At 40.5% G+C, this 23232-nt stretch overlaps 1 protein-coding gene across 1 annotated transcript in view; it reads left to right on the top strand.

Annotated features, from left to right (window-relative positions):
- Positions 1-20563, top strand: part of CDK14 (cyclin dependent kinase 14) — a 316876-nt gene extending 296313 nt beyond the window's left edge. Inside the window, exon 14 of the mRNA XM_035897109.1 lies at positions 20529-20563. The gene's annotated coding sequence lies outside the window, so the exon portion shown is untranslated. The remainder of the gene's footprint in view (positions 1-20528) is intronic.
- Positions 20564-23232: the final 2669 nt, after the last annotated feature.

A 23232-nucleotide genomic window follows, 5' to 3' on the forward strand; every position in this document is an offset into this window, starting at 1 on the left:
GTACCCACACTAAAACAAAGACGTAACATTAAAACAAGATATAAGAGCCTGTTAAAATGCCTTTTTAGGGTACCAAAGCTTTCAAGAAATAAAGTAGGAGTTCATTTTAATGTTCATTTCAATAGCTTTATGTTGAGTGTAATATAGATGTGTATGTTTAACAGTAATAAACAAAGAGGTGAGAAAAGAAGAAAAGTTTTATAATATCAATTTTAGGTAAAAAGGTCTACCAAGTACGTATTACGCATGTTCAGGGCTTTAGTACATTCTGTCATCCTTGTCCCAACCAGAAAAAGATGTGTACAAGAGCTAATCCTCTGCATCTCTTCATAGCAATTTGAGGGTATTCCTTGATTTGCAAAATAGTATTTGATACGACCTTGCTGAACAGAAGTGATGAGCACTGTAATTTGTCATACAAAGAAAAGTCTCTTTTCATCTCCTATTCATACAAACTTCAATTTAGGAATGTAGCTGAACAAATATTTAGCTTTTGGGGATGTGATTAAGACCTGCAAGTGAAGTTTCTGGAGGTACCAGTGTGGGGAATAGGAATTCTTCTCTCAATCTGGACTAAATTTCCTTTAAAATTTCAAACTTTTAAGATTAGAACAACAGAGGCAGGATCGAGGTCACTTGCCTTCCGAAAGATCTAAAGGTATCAATGTGTAGTAGGATTTCAGTATTTATTGCTTTAGCTGCAAGTATTTAATTTATGTTGAAAATACTAATACACAAATTTAACTCAGTAATTCCCATCTCTTCCTGTCTCCCACCAGGAAAACCACATTGACTTCAAATAAGCTCTGTGTGGGTACCAGTCTCTTTGCATGGAGTCCCCTAAAGGGTCAAGGCTACAGTCTTCATATGGTAGTAAAAGAATGAAGTTCAGTTTTAGCCATGTGCGTGAATAAAAGCAGAAATATATGTATATATATATCTCAAGGTATGTCTTGTTGCTTCATAACTTACAACAAAGTGCACCTCTGAGCTTTGGAGCCAACACGTGCTGGTTGTGGGTGATGGCTGCAGTCATGTCAGGAGTACAGATGCTGCACAGAGAATCTGAGGGAACATGCTGTTTGTGTGAGCAATATTTTCATTTTCTGTTGGTTAGGGTGGTTGGGGTTTAGGGCTTTTCTTTCAAGTAGGTCTTCTTTAGTAGTACAGACAAACAAGATTTTGGAAGACTTTGTGTGTATGAAAGCACTGGGAGCCAGAGTGAAAGAAAATTGTTCTTCAGGCTGAATTACAATTTAGGCCTGGCAAAGACTTAGTTCTTTGGACCGGTTTCACTCTGGAGTGGAGGGAGATTTTCAGGTGAATAGGAACTGATTCGATTAGTGCCTAAATTAATGAGTGACGTCTTTTCACTGTCTGCTGTCTCCACTGGGAATTAGACTCAGCCTGCCAGGAAGGACATGGGGCTTATCTGAACTACTGAGGCCAATAAGGAGGCAGCGAGGCTATAGACAACTGGCATTTTTACTTTTCAGTTGGGGCAATTAGTTACATTAGCTTAATCACACCTACGTAGCTTGATTCTTGCAAGGAAATTTTCTGCTTTGGTACTAAAAAATTATCAAAGACTGTCACTAGAATTTGATTTTTGTTTGTTGTATGAGCTCATTTAGGGTATGCCAGCGGCTGCTGCAGCCAGCAAACCTAAATAAATGTCTGTTGGATATCTATTTAGCAGCAGGCTCCAGTTTTTTCAGCACTGTCTCTGTGTAACCTTTTAATCTAGTTCTTGTCTTTGACTTTTCATATTTTATATATTTAACCCCTTAATGCAGATATTTTGCATTAAGTGCTTTAGAAATCCTGATTTACTGCCTCAAGGGATTAACCAGAATTCCAGTATTCTGCTTTATCTACAGTCATTTATACAGCCCATTTATTTCTAAGGAATACGTTGGCCAGATCATATTTCTCTGCAAACTCTTAAGTCCTGAAAATAAATATATGCCGTGACATAATGAAAAGAATAAAAACTGTCTTGGATATTACTCTTATTACTTTAAATATCAGCTTCCAAAGGCACAGTGGGTTTATATTCTCCAGGTAAACACCACCTTTGAGGTTCATGCTGCAAAGCTCTAATTTTTAGTTGACTTCTAAGAGGATTTAATCAAACTACAGGATATATGATTCAAAGCAAAAAATGTAATTAAGAAAAATCTTTTTCTGTAGGCAAAGAGCAGCTTGTTTTCATTAATTTTATGAAGAATGTTGTTTTTCTTGGCTGAAAACTTAAACTCATGGGACAAAGGAAGATTTATGGGGTGATCCGCCAAGTCACACAGGTTTTGTGTTGCAATGCTGTTTTTGCAGTGACCACTAGAGTCCCTATAGCTGAAAGTTTATCAGTGTTTCTTTTTATAAATCTCTATTTTCAGAAAGGACTTTTATTCAGAGATTAGCTTTGAGCTAAATATATGCACACAAAGTCTCAGTGTATATGTGGTGTGGTAAGCATGTATATTTTAATGTAAACAATTTATAATACTTTAAGAGCTCTTATGTTACAAGAAAAAATGAAACTGAAGTAAGGATGGCTATTTAGACTTCCCATTCATATACTGCATGCGCTTGTTTGCTGTTACGCTTTATTTATCCGTGCGGCAAAACTCTCCAGCAGTTGCTGAAAGCCACTAGAATAGAAGAGCGAAGACGTGATGTCTCTTGCCCTAATCCTTCAAGGTGTCAACTCCACTTGTGAGGTGCTTGGGCGGAAGATCCATGCCTTGTATCACTTTCGTGATCATTAGAGTGGAGGTACGGAGCGCAAGATGAGGATGGGTTACTGGGCAGCTGTTTGGCTTATTTCTCCCTTCTGAGTTTTGACACCTTAGATTTGAAGTTTAAATTCAGCTTTGGCTTTGACACATGTATTTTTAAACCAAATAATATGTTTATTTAGTTAACTGTATCAAATGAAATACGTTTTGTATCTTTATAAATCTCTCTTTAAGAAGATCAGTAGATCACAAATAGTAATGAAACAAATATCTTAACAGAATGCTCTTTCATTCCCCATAATGTCAGCAAGAGTGTCTACTTGTTTAATATTGTAGTAAACAGAAAAGTTCATGGTTCAGTGCTTAAGCCTCTGAGCTGTCTCCCCAACTGTTCCTGGCTGCCAGTATTTTACTTACTCAACAGGAAACTAATTTAATTAGTACAAAGAACAGGCCAGTACAGATGCTTGTATGAAATTCTTTCAGTTTTTAGAAGGCTATATGCTAAGGTCCCTAACATTAGATGGAAAAACAGACATCATAAAATTTATACAATGGAATATCTGTTACCCTCTATTATCAAAGGTTGCTGTCTCAGACTATGTTACTGTGGTCTTGCAACATCAAACCAGACAAAATCTTTCAGTTGAAAGACTAGAAGCTGATAAGTAAATTTGAGCCAGGCTTATGTTACAAATCTCTTCATCCTATTTGTGACTAACTGCGAAGATGTACCATTAGTTCTTAGCAACACTGTCTTCCCCTAAAGTCTGCTTCAAGACCATTATTGAAGTGGCAATTTGAAACAATAGTTAGGAAATAAAAAAATTAAGGTTTCAAATTTAATTTCTTTCAGCAGGGGTTTATGGTTTATGCATTCATCTACAGTCTTCATTTACAGGATCATTTACTATTATTTCTTTGGGGCCTCAAATAGCTTTTTTTACAGGATAATGGATTGTGAACACAGATGGATAGTTAGTGTTTCTTCTCATCTTCATCATTCAGTGTTTAATCCTATGCATTATGGCTACAGCATCCATAGCCTGCACCAGGTACGGAATCATTAATTTCCATGGAGGCTTTTCGTGATGCATTGTATCTTAGTTCCTTGCCAGCACTGGAAAGCCACCTTCACAGTACCTCCATGAGCTGAGATAGTACAGGGGTGTCCATTTTACACACTAGGAGCTGAGGCACAGGTATTAAAATGGCAATTGTTAAAAATAAATCAATTTTTCTTGCCTGATTTCTCAGAGCTCCTAGCATCTTTTAGCACTTAGTATGTTCAGATTGGATTTCATTTTGCATTGACCTCAGCTGGAGCAGTGAATGCTCAGTGTATCAGCAGCCCAAGCCAGGAACCATCTTGGATTATACAGAAAATGAAAGTTGCCAAGTGAATTCCTGTTAGAAAAAAAATAAATAAAGTAGGTTTAGATAATTTCTCTAGCATCACATACGAGCTCTGATAAAACTTTTGTAGCATCATGTAGGAGCGGTGGCAGAAGCAGGACTCAAACACAACTTTCTAGGCATTTGTCTATGGAAACTTTCTTACTTTTTCTTGTCTCCTGCTCAACTTACTTGAGACCTTTCCACTTCCACAATAAAGGAGTCAAGGCTCTTACTTTCAATAAACCTCTTTGTCTTACAAAAGCAGCATATAGTTTGAGCAGTGAATGTGGCAAGGGCTTCGTGGGGCAAAAAAATAATCACGTTAAAGACTGCTACAGATGTAGAAAGGATTAGATGCAATATTGCACAAGCATTTTTAACTCCTTTCAAGAGTTGTAATTTCCCAAATTTCAGAATCTGAGGAAGTGAAACAAGTTTCGGTGTATGGAATCATACCGGTGCTGCTTTTCACCTTCATCAAGATGTGCTGTCAGTGGGCTTCCTACCTTTCAACCCACAGTGTGGGGCCAGTAGGTAGCAGTAGGAGGTGATTATCCTCTGTGTCAGGCTGACACAAGAGAAACCACGGTGCGCTGTGCAAACAAGCTTACCTGCTGTTTGTTGGACAGGAGATAATGTTGTGTGACCCAGGAATAATAGGTCCTACTGCTGCTGCTACAAAGGCATGTAGCCTCCTGGCTGTACGCTGTTTGCCGTCTGCCCTCTGCCTCTCTGCCTCTCCTTCTGCCCCTTTTCTTGACAGTCACGTCCCTATTCCCTAACCTGGTGCTTCAGCCTGCTTCCCCTCTCCTCATCAAAAAGGAGTCAGCCATAGGATTATGCTCCATAGCGCCTGTCCTGATTACTGGATGCTTGCCTCAAAAGGTATTTTTAATATTGCTCTGGTGCTTAACCACCCTTATCCCCACCCCCCCCACCCCTCAAAAAAAAAAAAAGTATTTGCAAGGATGGGAAGAGGAGTCCATCTCTCCCCTTATCTAAGTTAAATGTTATGAAAGTTGTTCTTTCTCTTTCAACATGTTATCCTTCTGTCTGTTTTGTTTGCCTCCCTGTCCTGGTCAAAGATTGAATGAGTGAGAACATGGCAAATCCTGGCTTTCTCGTTTAACCACTATTAATCACTTGACATTGCATTTAGAGCTAGTTTGCACAAGATATGTGAAAAGCAAAGAGCCTCACTCGCATGCTGGCTTAACTGCCGGGAACATTTTCCCCTCCCATCTGCTGCGTTCATTATTATTTAAAAGCAAATCAGGAGCCAGAATTGGATTAGCAGGGTGGGTGGCACCCATGGAAAACAAGCTCTATGTTGGCAGTCACCCTGCCAAGTTCATGTGCAATTGCCCATTTTAGCTGGCAGCTTCAGCTTAGCTTGGTGTGATGACATATGGGCCTGGAGGGTAAGAATCTATTTCCATATTACAGCAGCTTCTGCTGCAAAACCTCAGAGTTTGTAGCTGTGTGGTTGCCTGGCTTCGGCTGCAGACTGCCCTCCTGGTCTGCTCTGCGACACTGGGCTCCTTGGCCGTCAACTCGGCTTTTCCCCTCAGTCCCCTCAGAGGCTCTACCTGTGTGGTGATACCTGGTTTGCCCCCTGCTACTCCGTTGGTATCAAGCCATGAACGTGTTGAATGTCAAGAAGCAAAACAGGGAAGCTCATAACCCCCTCATCTGTAGGGCCCCCAGAATCAAAGGAGAGAAATCAAGCCCTTGCTTTGACTCTTAAGGGTCAGTAGTTTCTCAAAACAGCAGGGATATGTATTATATGTTTGAAAAATAAATAATGTAGCGTGTATGTTAATACGTCAACTCTAAACTCAATCACCTCATAAACAGGCATTTACAAATGAAAAAAATTAACTTCTTTAAATCAATAAAAATCCCCTGTTTCAAATCCTAGTGTTCTAAAATTTTCCAGGATATGATTTCAGCATCCAGTGTTGTCGATTGTACTTCTGCATAAGGGAAGTTTTGGTGCCTTGCATTGAAATCCATGTGACAGGGATACCACCAACTTAGTCAGCTCTGTAAAATAAGCTCCAAGATATTTCAGAAACCAGACTGCCCCTAAGTCCCTCAGCTGTGATTAGTGAGTTAACAATAACATTTCTTATTTCAGAAATCTCTTTTTCATCCTCCACTTACTATATAAGGAAAATAATTAAAATAACTCTATGCAAAGCCCTTTCAAAGGAGAAAGTATGTATCTCTCTGAGTTTACAGTACCGTTATTGTCGGTTATTACTTGTAAGGATAAAAATGTTCTGAGGAGGGAGAGTTACAGGCTGTTGACATGCCTTTAAACTATTTATTATAATTTCCAGAATTTCCAGTGCCTTTTTTGATTGCTTTTTTTTTTTTTTTTTTTTTTTTTTTTTTTTTTTTTTTTTAACTTTGGGCATGCTCTGCTTTAGAAGCCTTTGTTTCGGGTATAGTGAAGCGGGGCAGAGAAACCTCGCTGGTGGGAGTATATGATCCACTTCCATGCAATAGGAAAAATGGAAGAGTTTATTCCTATTAATCTTTGTTATCACAGCCTGTGCACAGTAACAACCCTGGTCTAATGTAGTTTGACAAAGGTGGGCAAAATATGATGCGTGGTGCCATTTAAAAACCCCGAGCATTTGTAATGAGATCAGTTGCACCTCAGGAGATGGGAGTTGGTACACAGGTCTCTGCTCCGACTGGGGTGGGGGCTTCTTATGCATGACATGGCATGACATAACTGTTGTTGTCATCTTCCTGCTGTTAGTTCAGCGCTGACGGGTTGAGAGAAGTGTCAGGAAATGGGCAAGGATGTCCCAGTCAGTGATCAAAATCTAACGCTCTTGCATACGTGTGTATTTATCACCAGATGGCTGCAGAATTGGATCATAATGTACCAGCAAGGCAGTTAGATAGGATCACTATTCATATATCAAACCAAAGGCCTACATTTTGGAAGGATTTCGTTCTGTGATGGACTCAAATTTATGAAGTCCCTGGTGGGGGTGAGAGATGTGATCAGTGCTCAGGCTCCAGTGGCAGCGTCTTTGTCACTGCCTACGCAGAGACCTGAGCACGTCACTCAGGCACAAAGAGGCAGCTTAATTCTTTGTTCATTCTTTATACGGGAGCTAGTTACTCATCTCCTCATGCATAACTGTTACCATCCTTCATACCTAAATATTTTGTTTCTGGGTGACATTAAAAGGCGGCTATCATTTTTCAGAAGGCTCTCATAATCTGAGATAATAGGCGGTGTTTATATTCAAACGCTCATATTTAAGGTAAAAAGGGATAATTGTGCACGGGAAGTCACACTATATGTTTGCAGAGAGCAACGCGATGTTCTCCTGGTGCATCTATCTCACCTTCTTTTGATAATTAGACCCAAAGCATGTCTGTTATAGAAATGCTGGGTATCGTTCTGTGTCATTACTCTCCGCCCATCTGTTCTTTTCCTTTCTGTCCTTTCCTGTGACGGTTTTCAGCCTCATACCATCGATATTTTTCATAGAGACTAGCTACACTTCACATGGCTCCTAAAATGAATACAAGCTAATCAGGTGGATTGAACTTCAGCCGCCACGAACAAATGAGGACTTACTGTAGTGCAGTGCTATTCAGTAATGCTGAAGAAGTTTCAGTTTGAGAAAAGCCATGGTAAATGAATTTATGTGCCCACCCAGATTTATTTTAATTAAAATCATCCATGAGTCTTGGCTGTTGCTTTGACTGCTAAGTACTTACAAATAAGCTTAATAGACATGTTTGTTTTTTCCGCAGCTGTAAAAATACATATTCTGCTACATGATTGTTTTTTTATCTGATTTATTTAAATAGAGTTAAGTAAAGATGCAGTTTATAGGGAAGGTTAAAGGGTCAAAATCCTATTTAATTAACTTATACCCACTTGGGAAGCAGCCAAGGTAAAAGAATGCGGTGAAAGTAAGCTTCAAATAATATAAAATCTTTGAAAAGGACTAACCAACTTTGGTGAAAGGCTTTCCTGTTCTTAACCTTGTGTCATTTAAACTATTTAAATGAGCTATGCAAAACCTTACATTTATAATGGAGCTTCAAAAAAAAGATTAAGTATTTCTTGCAGTTACAAGAAAACTGATGCTTATGGCAGTGAAAGAAAAGCCTTTAGTACTCCATCTTAGCATGATCCCTGGTTTTGCATACCACAAAATGCACAGTATGTTGCACCTGATTTGACATCTACTATTTCTGCCACATGTACGAAGCTTCTCAAGTGTGTGAGACTGCTTTTTAAAAACATGTAAGTCTCTCAAAAAACAATTAGGCCTGGACAGGGGGGAGCCTCTGTAGTATCTGAAAGAGGCCTGATTTTGAAAGGGTGTGGATGCTGCACGGTTTCTAAAAGTTTTGTGTATAAGAAGGACCTCATGTTGTATTTCCCAAACCGTGCGTTACATTTTAACATCTTAGTCATACATGTGGAAAAGGTTCTTACCACAGCCAGAGTGGGAACTCTGAGAAATAAAATAACTGAGCTGCTTTGTGATCTCTTTATGTACTAGGTAGGATATCCTCATTGCTGTAGTGATGCTCTGTAGAGGTGCCAGTTCTGGAACATTTTTTCCATTTAATGCCACAGAGACCGCACTGTGGAAATATTTCTGTTTCAGCGCTCCATATGATTTTGTATGTAAAAATGGAACTGGCAGGGAAAAACACAGCTGGCCTGAAGCTGCCAGTAACTATTTGTAATGTCATAGATTTTCAACAAGAATCCCAAGTGGGAGGTGTATAGGTAAGCAGAGCCTATAGGGAATGAGCACGGAGGCGAGCAGCATTCCATATAGACACCATTGCATTTCCTAAACTGTTTTTTTTTTTTCTCCCGTGCCCCAATCTTGTCTTGAGAACTGTTGGGTTGGAAAACAATTCAGGCTTGAAAAGGCCAGCTCCAAAGACCTCCCAATCTCTCTGTCAATACCATTGTACGTCACTCACGGTATGGGTGGACACATAGCCTAAGAGCTTTGGACACAATGGTATTTGGAAATATATTCCAAAATTTAAATACATCTATTACTTAAACTTGCCATTAATTTAATATGCTATAATTGCGGGAAAGATTCTTCTGATTCAGCATGTGAGGTCTGCATTCTGTCTAATTTTATGTGTGCTTAAGGGTTGCAGTGCTGTCCTAAAAAATGTATTTTAATTGACATGACCACTTTGGCATGATGCTCAGTCTCTGAAAAGCCACAGCAGCAAATAGAATGTATAACCAGATGGTGCCTAGCTCGAAGGATCTTTGCTATCCAGAATGCGACTGCAATGGTGTCTGTTCTGTCAAGCTAAAACAAAGGCATTCATAACTCCACATTCCAGATTAATAAAGAATTCTTTTCTGGGTTGAAAAGTATGCTCCTTTTGGGAAAAAAAAAAAAAACCAACTAGGAAAAACACTAACAAAAATAAAAATACAGGTGAGAAATGGATTTTTTTTCTTAGTTTACCCATCCCCTTTTCTTCTTCCTTCTCCATCTAAACATTCATTCTCTCTTCTCCAAAGAACTAACAAACATAACTTAATTCCAAACTGCCTGTAGGTACTTTCAGGCTACTGCAATGTTTTTAGTAATGATAAACATTCGCACTTTGTTTTCTTAATGTTCAGCATTTATCTGTGGGGGCTAAGATAGATTACAGTGTTGTGAGCCCTTGCAGAGGCATCTTTGAGTTCCAAGGAGTCTTTGTTTCTGCTAGCCAACTAGCAAATGGTCCACACCCATTTCAAGACCATCCCATAGCTACTTTGCACTGATTACACTAGAAGCATTAAATTTGTTCCAAGAGCACTTACCTCTCAAGAAGTAACTTGGCTAATATTAACAATCACATGTATACAATATGTCCTATTTTTAAGTACCTGTGGATACTTTAATCTTTGCATGAAGCAGTGCTTAATTTTCAGGAGGAGGTGAATGCTAATGACTCATCTAGCAGGCATTTAGTCTATCATTTGTCTTTTTCTCCAGCAGACTTTGCTTTGGGGATAAAAACCATGACAGGGAAAAACAGGAATAAATTTCCAGTAAGTTCTCTGAATTTATTTAGTTGTTACATTAGATGGAGGGGGAGAGGAGGGAGATGGTCAAGCATATCATCTCATTTGGCTTTTGAGTTGGTCAGCTGTTGTGCTTCAGACAGAAGAAATATGCTTAGGTTCGAGTTGATAAATAGTACTGTTAAATAACAGTGACCATCAGTCCTGAGCCTGGCAGTCAATAAGTTTCATTCATGATATTTGGATTGGGGCAGAGCTGATCTGCTCTCCCTGAATTCCAGGGCTGTATTCTTCATTCAAAGCTAGATACAGGCCTATAAAGAAACTGAAGCTTTTCTATCCCTTCTAGAGTCTCTGAACTCTGGTTAAATATGACTTGATGCTTCAGAAACTGTTAAACATCTCTTTGACATGTTGGCAGGCCAACATATTTTTATTGCTAAAAAATGAAAACCAACCAAAAAAATCCAAGGAACTTTCAGTCAGAGGCATGGGCTCTCAGCCATCTCTTGTTTGCTGCTCCCTTGAAACATGTACAGGAGATTATCCTTATTAGGCAATCTTACGGGTATTCCCAGATCTTCTAAGTATGGTTTTCTTCCTTTTTAATTAGTGGGTCATTATGCGACAACTTCTGTCTGCTCCCCTAAGTGGCCAGCTAAGGCAGATTTCACTGTGCTTCTGGATACCTGAAAATAATTAGCCATTTGTGAATTGGGAAGTGGCTTCAGACTTTAGCAAGTGAAGCTTTGTTATGAGGAATGCACTGGGGAACTGCGGTTGATGAAAAAGAAGGATGTAATTCCACGTTTTTGTCTTTTGCAGGCAAAACCAGCGTGATAAATTTCTGCCTAGCTCTGTCCAGGCAGTTCCTTCTTGTTCCCTCACCGGTTTCCAATCCTGTTAGTTGAGGTGGTGCAACTATTTGTAAGTTTGATATACACTGGATCACTGAGAAGATGTACATTAAAAATAATCCCACTTCTGATACTTTCAGTGATCCAGTGTGCAGGGAGTCTGACAGATGGTTTTATCAGGACAAGTGACAGGGGCAGAAGTTGCAGGGCAGGGATTTCTTAAGCTGGCTCTGCCACAAAGGTGAGACATGGTGGAAGGGTACCGCAGCTCAGCTCACTTCCACCCAGTTGCTTGAAGTTGAATCTCCAGTCCCTGGGCTGTTTGGTTTAGCAAGAGAGTGCGATGAGGAAATCTCTCACCAGCTCTTCCTGGTGCCCCTTCTCTCCAGAGCGGGGTTCAAACCAGTAACAAACCTGTTAACCACGGCATTAATGGCTGTATATCATCTTCCAACAGGTATTTCCTTTTCTGAGTTCTATGCAACCATAACTGATAGGCTCGGGTTTGGGGTTTTTTTTTTCTTCTTTCAGATGTTTTAATTAAGCCACATACAAGTTTTGTTCAGGCATAGCATTTACTTACCCGTTTCAGAGTAGAGAGCTGGTGCTACAGCTGAGATAAGGATCCCATTGTGTCAGACAGTGGCAAAAATTGTAGGTTTAGGTTCTCTCATTAGAGATCCAGGGAGACAGCATTTCTCTGGTTCATGTGCAGCCAGTTCCTCTTTGGCAGGCTGTTTTGCAAGTTATTAGGGTGAGAAGCATAGCAATTTAGACACAGCACATTAATCAGAAAAAAGGGGAAAAAAAAATCAGGGGGAAGACTTGTTTGGGCTTCTTGCATATTGGAATCTAGAAAATCTTTGAGTTACATCCCTCGGTTTTTCTACTGATATAATCACAAGTGAAAATTTATGCCTTTATAGGGATTCAGTTTCAGAGGAGACAAATCTTTAAGTCATTAAAAATATAAATAACATACTGAATCCTGAAGCCTTTGGAAAAGAAAAGATGAACCAGGAGGGTGTAAGAAGCTGTAAGGATTTGGCTGTTTGTCAGGTTTGAGAAGTACGTTCTTGCAAACAAGTAGCACTAATATTTTTCTGGTCTTGATGTGTACCAAAATCCTCAGCTTGCTTTTTTGTTTTTAATAAGGTTTCTATGGCTTTGCTTGCAAACTATATTCAGCTCAATAACACTGCTATTTTTGTAGTATGTTCGTCTGAAGTATTAGTTTTCCCAGAGCTCACTCACAGAGGGCTGTGCTTTATTCTCGAAAACTAGAAGACATGTAGTAGATTCAGTCCTGGCCATTTTTCATGTGAAGCCTTATTCAAATGGTAATTGTAAAAGGCTTTGTGGACTTTGTTCTCAACTCAAAGAGAAAACTTCAGCTGTGGGAAGCTAGGGTAGGAAAGAATTTTTGCTGAAAGACTCGGAGAAAACTAATTTGGAAGTTACCACAGCCACTCAAAAGTTAAAGGTACACCTACAAATCAACCGTGAAACCTATCATGTTATCAAATATCATTGGAAGTGAATATTGGGAATAAAATATATTACAGTGAGGATCAGGACTTGTATTAGGTTTTTTTCCTAACAAGACACACTATGAAGGAATTCATTACAATATTTTGAAGAGACCTGTGTGCAAAGTATGCACGGTTGGTTTGCAATTATTGATACGCATATATGCTGCTTAGCAACTGGTGTATAACTGAAGGGTGACTCCTGGCTCTTCAGAATCAGCCTTCCACACTGGACTGTTGGATGCATCTTTACAAAGTCCTAGGTGATGTAGGACTTTCATTTTGGACTCGTATTGTACATAAAGGTACAATTTGGAAAACTCACAGTGCAAGTAAGGATTTCAACAACTTCCAAAGTTTGCAGCTGATCTAATATTGCACTTTTGTTAAATTTAACTGTATTTATGTATTTGAACTATGGGTGGCTCCAGCTACAATTGGGCACTCATTTTGGGAGACACTTTAAACCCAGAGGCTGGGATATAAAACAGAGCCCCTGTTGCAAAACAGAGTTGCAGGGGGATACAGTGACTTGCCTACGGTCACATTCAGTAGCAAAGCCAAAATCTTGGTTTCTGCTTTCCAACCCCATATCCACTGTGCCACAGACCTCTCAGCTTTAAAAGGTTATATCACTTATTGAATGTACATATACTCATAAAATCATTCCGTTTATATTTGTGTTACTATTCTAACTTTTTATTTTCTGACTAATTTACAGTACTTGTCTAGCACTCACTTCTTCTAGGGTCATTGCCTCACACCCACCCTGAAACTGCAGTCACCTCCCATACGCAAATCCCTTGATTTGGAGCTGTGGTGCTCTGCTCAGAGGCAAAGTCCATCTGTGAGAAGTTCTTTCTGGAAAGAGGAATTCTTAAAACAGGAACGTGTCCATATGCAACGTGTATTATGATTTATACAGTAGGACTATGGAGAAGAATATACAACAATTTCCATCACTGAAGACAGAGTCTGGGAAATCCAGTTTGTATAAGAATACCGGTGCAGTAACTAAGACAGGAGAAAAAGAGCAGGAAAAAATTAATCAGTAAAGCCTTTGTTACTTATTTGTCAACTGTGGTTTACTTCTAATGACTGATGTAGGTGTTCTTATAATGTGTAAGTATCCCGTACGGTGCTGCATCTGTGAAAGAATAACGACCAACCTTTGCCAAGGCAATCCAGGGGTGTCATTTAAACATTAAATGAGATTAAATATTGCTAAACAAATGTAAAGTGAATAGGAAAAGATGTGGCCTGTGTGAGGGGAGGAAGGTGAGAATGTTCTCTACTAAGTTATGCCTCATCCTAGGAAAAAGGTTGGAAGTCGCATTCATTGTGTACTCAGCAAAGGAGGTTACAGCTGACGTTCTGGCCACACGGGTAACTTGCACATATTTAGCTAAGGCTTCATTAATTCTTTAGTTACGGCGGTGCAGGATCCTGAGTTGATGCTATAAACTGACCATGTCAACATAGGCTTTGACACAAGCTGAAGTTAAATTGTGATGATTCAGCTTCATTCAACTCCTGAAAGTTGCTTTGTAGCCACATCACAGAGAAGATATTTTGTTCCAGTGCTATTTTAGAAGTGATGCAAATCCACCATTTTCCTGTGTGTTACAAGGTGTTTGAGTTCAGGAATCACATAACAGCCTATAGCAGAAAATATTTTCTCCAACCCTTCTCAGCTTGCAAAAAAATCATAGTTTTTCTAGTGTCAATTTTTTTTTTTCCAAATAATTTTTTTATGACAGCCTTAAGTCTTGCCTTTTCTGTGTATTTTGGGGCATGGGCAACTAGATAAAACTAAAGCCCAGCAGAAAGCAATTTTAGTAATCTTGTATTTAGCCTTAGTGAACAGTATTTCTCGGGAAACCACAAACAACGTACAGTCCATCGAAGAAAAGCTTTCAGCAAAGCTAGGCTGTATACTGAAATAATCTTTCAACTAACAGCTCTGAAGATACGCAGAGCAACTTTACAGGCAGCAGTCTATTGAGCCTTGTCCGTGGGGTGATTCAGAGCCTGAGCTAACAACGTTGCATTTATTTTTTATGTATTAGAACAATTGCATTTCTTTTAAATGGCACAGAAGTAAAGCTTCTGTATGAAAGAGAGTACTCTATACGGTGTGACAATTGCATACTTTAAAGCATATGTTTATAGAAATGTCTTTATGCTTTCCACGCGCATTCAGACTCATCCATACACATTATTTGTATGTTTGCATTTGTGCACGTGTATTACAGACACAGATATAAAATAAGATGTGTATGCACAGATATAGGTGTACATATATTTGAAGGGGGAAAAAAATTTATGGGAGGCCGGCCAGATTTAATTTGTCTGCTTGTATTTAGCACTTAAGGGCTTATATACTCAGTTTGCTCAAAAGAGTGAAGAAGTACTCCTTGCTTATGCCTCAAATCAGAAATGCATGAAGTGCAGCTGCAGAGATAATACATTCTCCCCAAAGGCTTTGGCTGAGCAAATTAGGTGTCAATGGGGTGCCTGCGCAGGCAGTACTCTCTCTAATTAGTCTCTTGAGCCTAGTTGGTGGCGGGTATAAGATGATCTAATCAATTGGTCTGTGTCTGATGGTACGTGTAAAAATCCTAGCAGGCAGAGCTGTCTCCCACAGGTCACTCACCTGCACAGCGGGAACGCTCATTTTCATTTTTCATCTCTTCCATCACATGATGCTGACAGTTGGTTTTAAGAAAATTGAATCCAAAAAATATCTAGTTCATAGGGCATGTAGGTCAAAATAAAGTTGCATTATGGGTATCGGTGATCCAATTAATTAATATTTATAGCAACGAGTTGCATGTAGATATTATCTGAGTGCAAATAGTATTGATAATGTTTGGGTGGCTTTTTAAAATGACTTCTCTAACAGGTGTAGGAATAAAAGGTGGGGGGAAAAATCACCTGTTAATAGTATACTTTTTTTAGAGAGAATGAACTGTATGTGTGGTGTGTGCATGTGTGGTGGAGGGAGAAGCAGAAGGAATATATTGTTGATGATCTTCAATACCCCCACGTTTCAGCTCATAGAGAATACAGTATCTCCAGTCGTCAGCGCACATTTTTATTTTAAATCTGGCATTGTAGAATGAATACTCTTATAATAATGCTAAATCAGCTGCAACAGAAATAGACCTGCAGTCTGAGTGTGCTTTACATGCTAAGGACTCTGCAGGAGCACAGCTCTGCCCTATGTGATAATTTATACAAAATTAAAAGCACCTAGGGAAGGACGCTGATGCTGCCAAAAGGAGCATGCATTGAATTGGTGATTTGCATTTTTAAAGGAAAGGACATTCTTTTACTAATTAAAATAAAGAAAAATATTTGGGATTTAGTCACCCTCCTCTGCCTCATGTCTTGAGAGCATGATTAATGTTTAAATTACAAGCTTTAGTATCCCTTCCCAGAACTACTGTTACATCAATAGCTACGGCATCCTGAAGTTGGCCTCTGCCATTTTTAAGGTGGGTTAATACCTTGTTTTATCTCATTCGGGATCTGGGACGAGCAGGATGCATGCAGCAGATGATTTCTCTAGGTAACAAACATACAGCTGAGTTACTTGATTTAGGTCACTTGATATTTCAAGCACATCAGAAACTTGCTTGTAATCTTCTGTTAGGTTTAGTAAAGATGTCATGAAAACCAAAAGTACCTGGACCTGTGGTGAAAAAATACAAGTTCATTTTTAAGGCTGGCTGTTTCATTTCAGTTTTTGTTGTTGTTTTTTAAAGGAGATCTGAAAGAACCCTATTTTGCTCTTGGGAAATCACAAGTTGTAAATATTCCATTTAACAATTTACACTTTTATAAGCAAAGCTGTGACCAGAGACCATAAACACAATCTGCCAAGTCACCAGGCAAAACTTTGATTTGTATGATCAGGAAAATGTATTAAATTCTAAGCAAGCGTTTTTCTAAAATATATCTTAAAAAAATGCAAATGTGGAATACTAAGCCATCTGGGAACTGAATGGCAGCACTGTGTAGAGGGCCCTGCCTTGGGTCTTGGTTGTGTGAATAACTGATGTTTCAGTTCAAGAGCCCCACTGAAGAAACAATGCTTTTTTAATAAAAAGATTGGTTCACACCAATCTGAAATTTCGTGTTGGTTTTACTGTGGATTTTCTGCTGTGGACAAAGAGACACCCCTCTCTTTCTTCGGTTTAGGGGAGGGTGTGTCTACTTGATGTGAGGCAATGGTCTCATCTTAAACAAAACCCAAGCAAAGAGAAGGTCTCCTGTCCCACCACACTGCGATTACAGCGCTCCTCTGCCAAGTGGCATATCCATGTTCCGTTCCTTTCTCTGCCTCGGGGCAGGTAGACCTCTGTTCCCCATTGCCCAGGAGAAGGCTGGCACTCCATGAGGGCATTCCGAGGCCAAGGGAAAGGATTTCCTCAGCTCAGTATGAGTGAGCGGTGTGCTGCTGCGGCTAAGAAGGCCAACGGGATGCTGGGTTGCATCAAAAAGGGCATCACCAGCAGAGATAAAGAAGTCATTATCCCATTCTACTCAGCGCTTGTCAGGCCACACCTGGAATCCTGTGTACAGTTCTGGTCCCCACTATACAGAAAAGATGTGGACAGGCTGGGGGGGGGCCAGAGAAGGGGCACCAAGGTGATCAAAGGACTGGGAAGCCCGCTGCATGAGGGTAGGCTGAGAGGCTGGGGTTTTTTACAAGGAGTCACATGGAGAGGACAAGGGGGAATGGACACAAGCTGCTCTTGGGGAGATTCCAGTTGGCCATGAGAGGGAAATTTTTCACAGTGAGAAGAGTCAACCACTGGAATAATCTCCCCAGGGGAGTGGTTGACTCCGCCACACTGGACACTTTTAAGATGCAGCTGGACAGGGTGCTGGGCCATCTTGTCTAGACTGTGCTCTTGCCTAGAAAGGTTGTTCACTGTGTCAAAGATCACGTAAGGGTTTTATACACAGTAGCATTGTCTTGGCAGCCAAAACTGAGGGTTCAGCCTCAGAACAACCTGGCTGTTAGGGTGCTGGTATGAGCAGTGGGGGGCTGTCATGCATGCTGGCTTCCCAAACCGGCCAGGCAGTGTGTTTTAACACAGCTTCAGAGAGACCGTGACCACCAGCCATTCCCCAGTTCCAGTTGCACTAGGTCTTCTAGATTTTCCCAGCCAGAACCATTGGGGAAATGTGGCATCAAATAACCTTCTTTTCCAGGGAGTTTACTTTTTGATCTAGTCTAAATCTTGAGCCTATGCAGAAGGTGGGTAGTAGTGTTGCCCACCGTACCGTTCCACAGGCTCTCAGCTTCACAGGAAACCAGTTACCCAAGCTGCAGCACTGGCACAGCAGGACACAGCAAAGCTGGAGCTGGTGGAGTTGTGATCATAAAACTGTCAGCTGCCTTATACCAAGCCAGAGCAGGAAAACAGATGGGGTTCAGCAAAAAACTTTGCAATCTCCCGTGCACATTTATGTAACCTCTGCTACCCTTTCTTAGTCCTCCGTGTTCTGCCCTTGGTCTGCACTGGTGCTGGCAGCGGCTGCCAGTATGCAAAGGTTTTTTCTCCTGTGTTAAATGGTAGCAGCTGTCAGTTTGTTCATTTCTAAGGAAGCTTTTAATGTTCTGGGGCTTGATTCTGGAAGTGCGAAGCTTCTGATGAAGGTATTCCCCGTTTCATGGCCCCGGCCCTGCCCTGGAGAACATGTCATCAGCGTTGCCTACAGAAACAAATTTGAAGCCAGAAAATGCAGTATTGTCACTGGGAAATTGCAGTACAACCCAGGGAGAAGTGTGATGCTCAGCTCCTTTAGAAATTGTCCTGAGGTCCATTGATTTTCCACTTGCCTGAGAAAGGAAAAGTTCTGTGTAATTAATGTAATTGCAGTTATTCTCAAATCTGAGCATCTTGGTAACTCTTGGAAAAGCCTCCATCCAGAGCTTTTTCTATCCAGATAATTTTGTTACCTATCCTAGATGTCCCTGCTGCTTATGCCAGTCTCTGGAACTCCAGCAATTTGGGCTTAGGCTGAAATCAGGCCAGCCGTTCTGGATCTGGGCAGATGTAGCTTCTAAACTGCAAGCCCACCTTCCACAGCTGTAGTGTGGGTGGCAGTGGGGTAAAATGCAAGTTCAACATTGGAAGGAGCTTCAGGAGTCTGGTTGCTTCTTCATAAGGAGCTCCAAAGAGGTCATCCCTAAAAGTGCTTTTGAAGGAAGGGGGACGTGGAATTTGGGGAATATTGTCAACAGTGCTTCACCACTAAGCAGTTGTGAATCTCTGCACGTTCCAAACACTGCTTTTCTTTTTAAGCCTATGAAGGGTAAGCTAAATGGGTCAACTGTAATGTATTTCTCGAAAAAGATTTATGGTGCTTCAGCCAAGCTCCTAGACCCTGGGGAAAGTGGGACTTTCATGTGGAATAGACATTCCACACAAACTCCAGAGGCGTTCAGGAAACAACCCAACCAGGACTCAAGAGGTGGTAGACCAAGCTCCAGGAGGGCCCAAGATGCTGCCATGCATCATTAAGAACAGGCTTTTGTTAATCCGGCTCAGGTATTCTGGTGCTTAAAAGGCAGAAGAGGAGCTCTCAAGAACCATGACAGGAACCCTGGAAATTATGGAAGTTAGATGTTCTGTAGAGATTAGGCTGTTTTGATGAAAGCCACAATTAAAATTTTATGCTTGAAACTGCAGTTCAAAACTGATGCCTTGTTTTTCTCCTGCTTTTGAAATGAGGGCTAGACTAGATTCACTGGCACCTGCATCCAGTTTGATTTAAATAGTTTTAGGACATGCTAATACAAACCAGTTCCATGCTCAATGAATATTTCAGCGTTCTTTTTCTTACGAGCTAAAATTCCTCCATATCTGACTGTCTTCCTGCAACTACATTTTAAAAATGTAGCAGGTCTGTAGTTACAATCCTTGGTCTTGAAAAACCTTGTAAAACAAATATATTTTGAACTTCAGAAAACTACAGAATTTCTCAGAAAGTGTCACTTTATTACTTGACATAGAATTCTACTTAGACATTCATTAAGAGTTAAATATGTTAATTATAAAATCCTTCCAATGGCTCCAGTCCATCTAGCTGCCTTTTAGCCTTCACCTGGCTCTTCTTGCAGCGTTTGGATGCTCTGTTTTAAAGTAATGCTTCCCACATTCTCAGCCGGCCTCCTGTTTTGTGTAAGTCTCAGAAGCATCATTGCACCTTCTTGCAAGTCCAGTCACTGCTTTGAGCCTGTACAAACAGGAGTCATCAGCAGTGTGGAAGATAATGTTAAGCAAAGCTATTGAGATAACATTTACTTTCTGTATATGGAAGGAGAGGTTTTACTTATCTGCCTGTTAATAGAAAAACATGGAAATAAAGGTGAATACCTGTAAATGCAGTGCAACAAGGAGCTCCCTGATCTGGCTTTGTTTGCAGAAGTGTTCATGACATGCCCCCGAGGTTCCTCAAAGAGCAAACCTGAGGAGACCTTTTCATAAACTAGTTGCAAGCGCTGCTGTGAGGGCGATCACTAGGGACTCCACCAGAAAGGAGGCAAAAAGAGCTTGCAGACTCCTGAAGCTGTGCCAGCATTCAGCAACCATCCTTTGCATTGGCAGGGTGTGACCACCTTTAGAAGAGCCAGCTGTCTAGTTATGGCCGCCTGTAATTGCCATGGAGAATGTGAGTGCCGATGGCACCTCTGAAGATTAGCTCTTGGGGCAGAGATACATGAATATAGATTAATATGTCGCACTAAGGCAACCGCCCTGAAAACATTGGTGTTTCTGAGGTACCAGCTCTAAACGTGCTTTGGGTGTCTGTCCTTTGCTCTGAGCTGCTGGCTTCATAACTGGCTCTGGACTAACCTATTTTTTACCAAGTAAAAAAGTATTAAAACATGCAATTTATGAGACTTATTATAATTTATATTGTTTTCTTACAGGATTAAATTTACCAGTTTGGAGGAGGGAAACAAAAACCTAATGAGGAGGCCGACACCAGGAAGGAACCACGGCCTGTTTCCTTTCTCTATGGTGGATTTCATTCAAAAGAAGATTGAAGCTGGCAAGACCCTATTTTTTCCCTGCAATTTATTTAAAACCTTGCACGCATTTGGATACCTTGTGATTTCAGAGAACTATGTGAAGATTAAGCTTTTGCTTACTGATACATGGCATGTACTCTCTCAGTCTTTTGTGTTTGATTTTGTTTGATTTTCCACTGCAGCGCTGCATCTTTGTAAGGATTTTTATGCTTTCACCAGCAATGTCTTAAATACATTAAGACAACACATTTGGTGTTCACACTTCTTCAGTAACGACTGTACAAAAAAAGCCAACGGTGGCATGAAGGACTGTGAGTTTTCTTTGAGAGCTGTGCATATTTTGCAACCAGTGGAAAGACTATTTCTGCCAGAGCAAGCCCAACTTGTCTGATCGGCTGACAATTACAGCACCTTGCCACTATTCCTGAAGTGTTGTTGGGTTCCTTCTTTTTTCATTATCTCCTCAGACCGTTCATATCCATTTTAAAAACACGGCAATAATTGCATGTTTACTTCAGTACTCTGAATTTGGTTACTCTGCTTAGGCTATGTAGCACGCCAGTTTTCGAAATAGGCCTGGGAGAAAGACAAAGCCAAAATGATGAGATGTATGCAGCTGACAGATTTACAATGAATTCTTTGTGTTTTGCTTCCCTTTAAGTATATTTCTTTCTTTTATGGGTCTTGGCTAACATCTCTATGTTTTTCCTCACACTATTTACCTTTTGGAATGTTTTCTTGAAAACAGAGATGATGAGACCGTTCTATTTAATTCAAGGCAGATACTAAGGTACAGAAAAACTTCTGCTGAACGAGCCATTAAATCTAGCTGTGTTACTTTGCCGCATACAAAGCAAAGTGGAGAATTTTCCTTATCCCAAACCGTTTGCTGTTCCACACCAAAGCACCTTTCGAGTTACTTTTCCGTAGGTATTCTGAGCTGACTGGAAGGCACTACCAGATACTGTGTCTCTAGATAGCTTTTCTGAATGAATCGTTCAAATGCAAACTTTGCAAGAAACAAAGTCGTGTGATTTTAGAAAAGGAAGCCCCTGCTACACTGTGGTTGGGGAGAACGTTGTGTTCAGGGGTGTGATAAAACTGCCCTGACCATATACAATGCTTTGCATTCAGAGAGGGCAGGGTAAGGTGCAAAAAACGCTGCTGAGTTACAGTCCTGCTCGGACAGAAACGCTTGCTAGGCAATATTATTCTACACATAAATTTGACATCCTTTGCTTGCTGGATGCATTGAATTACATTTTTAAGAAGTGTGGTAACACTTTGGTTAGCTTTCAGTGTTTAAAAGGAGGGGAAAAGGATTGGTGCTACTGCCATCTTATTGAACTCGAGCAGTGTTTAATAAGAAAAAACCCACCCAATAAGGCAAATCCTTGAATGCACAAGTAGCTACGAAAGGCCTCTTAATGAACTAGGATACGAGTCTACACTTTCAAAGAGCTGAACCGTGGAAATATTCTCAATATTTGCACAGCCATTAGAAGACAATTTTCCCCAATGACATCTCTGTTTCAGGATCTGGTAAAAGCCATCTGAAAGCCACTTTCAGTCACAATCCTACTTAGAACTTACTGCAGGTTTTCCCCTGGGTTTATGAGGGGGAAAAAGTGACCACTGAACTTTTGAATTTATCACACACTGAAACTGCCTTAGACGTGGTTTGTTTGGGTTTCATGTTTCTTTTTTTTGTAACAGAAAAGTCTTTTATACATTATCTTTGCTACTTAAATCGTGTGCAGTTTGATGATTAAAATTAGCTATTTTTAGAAAAAAAAAACTTGCTGCAGAAATCTGAAGAATTTTTGAAAATGTAACAAAGATTTCAATTAGGAATATAAGGGTAGTTTCATAGACACATCTACTTGGCAGCTTAAATTGGGAGGCAAGCAATTATGCTGCTCAACTGAACATCTGAAGGTTTAATACAGAGAGTAATTCCCCAACTGTTCCCACAAGCCTAGCACATTACTATCCATAGTAACTCATGTACAGTGTTTGCTTAAGGTGTGCATGTGTGTGTACACACACATGTGCGTGAGGTTTTCTTCTTTGCCCCATGCCCACTTTCAAGCGACCACTGAAATAAAAGTTGGTCCAGAAATCTTCAACCTCAATTGCTCGAAGGAAAGTGCATAAATATTCAGGTTCCTAAGTAGTAACTTGATTTTCAGCAGTAGTGAGGTTATCACCTGAGCTACCGATCAATTAAGGAGTGACCAGGATCGCTTACTTAGGCACCTGCTTCCCGGGCGCCCTGATTGCCTGTGGTGACTTGGGTTTGCTGCTCTCCCATGGAGGCTCTGGGGATGTTCTCCCTGCACTGAGAGGACCCGGGCTCAGCAAGCTGGTGCCATTCATGTGAGCACTGCAAATTATTCTTGTGGAACATCAAATCTGCTGGCAAATGTCAAGTTCTTCTGAGAAAGTAGAAGCGCCTTTGTCTAGGGAACTGGCGGTACAGCCTTATTTCCCTCTTCCTCCTTCCTGCATGGTTAGCCTGATTGACACCCATCAGGTAGGAGCCCCTGACAGCTAGCCCACCTATCTCCAGCATCTTACAGAAGTGGGTTTTCCCCCACAG

This window comes from Egretta garzetta, unplaced genomic scaffold, assembly GCF_000687185.1.
Source record: "Egretta garzetta isolate BGI_Z169 unplaced genomic scaffold, ASM68718v1 scaffold30, whole genome shotgun sequence".
NCBI classification, from domain to species: domain Eukaryota; kingdom Metazoa; phylum Chordata; class Aves; order Pelecaniformes; family Ardeidae; genus Egretta; species Egretta garzetta.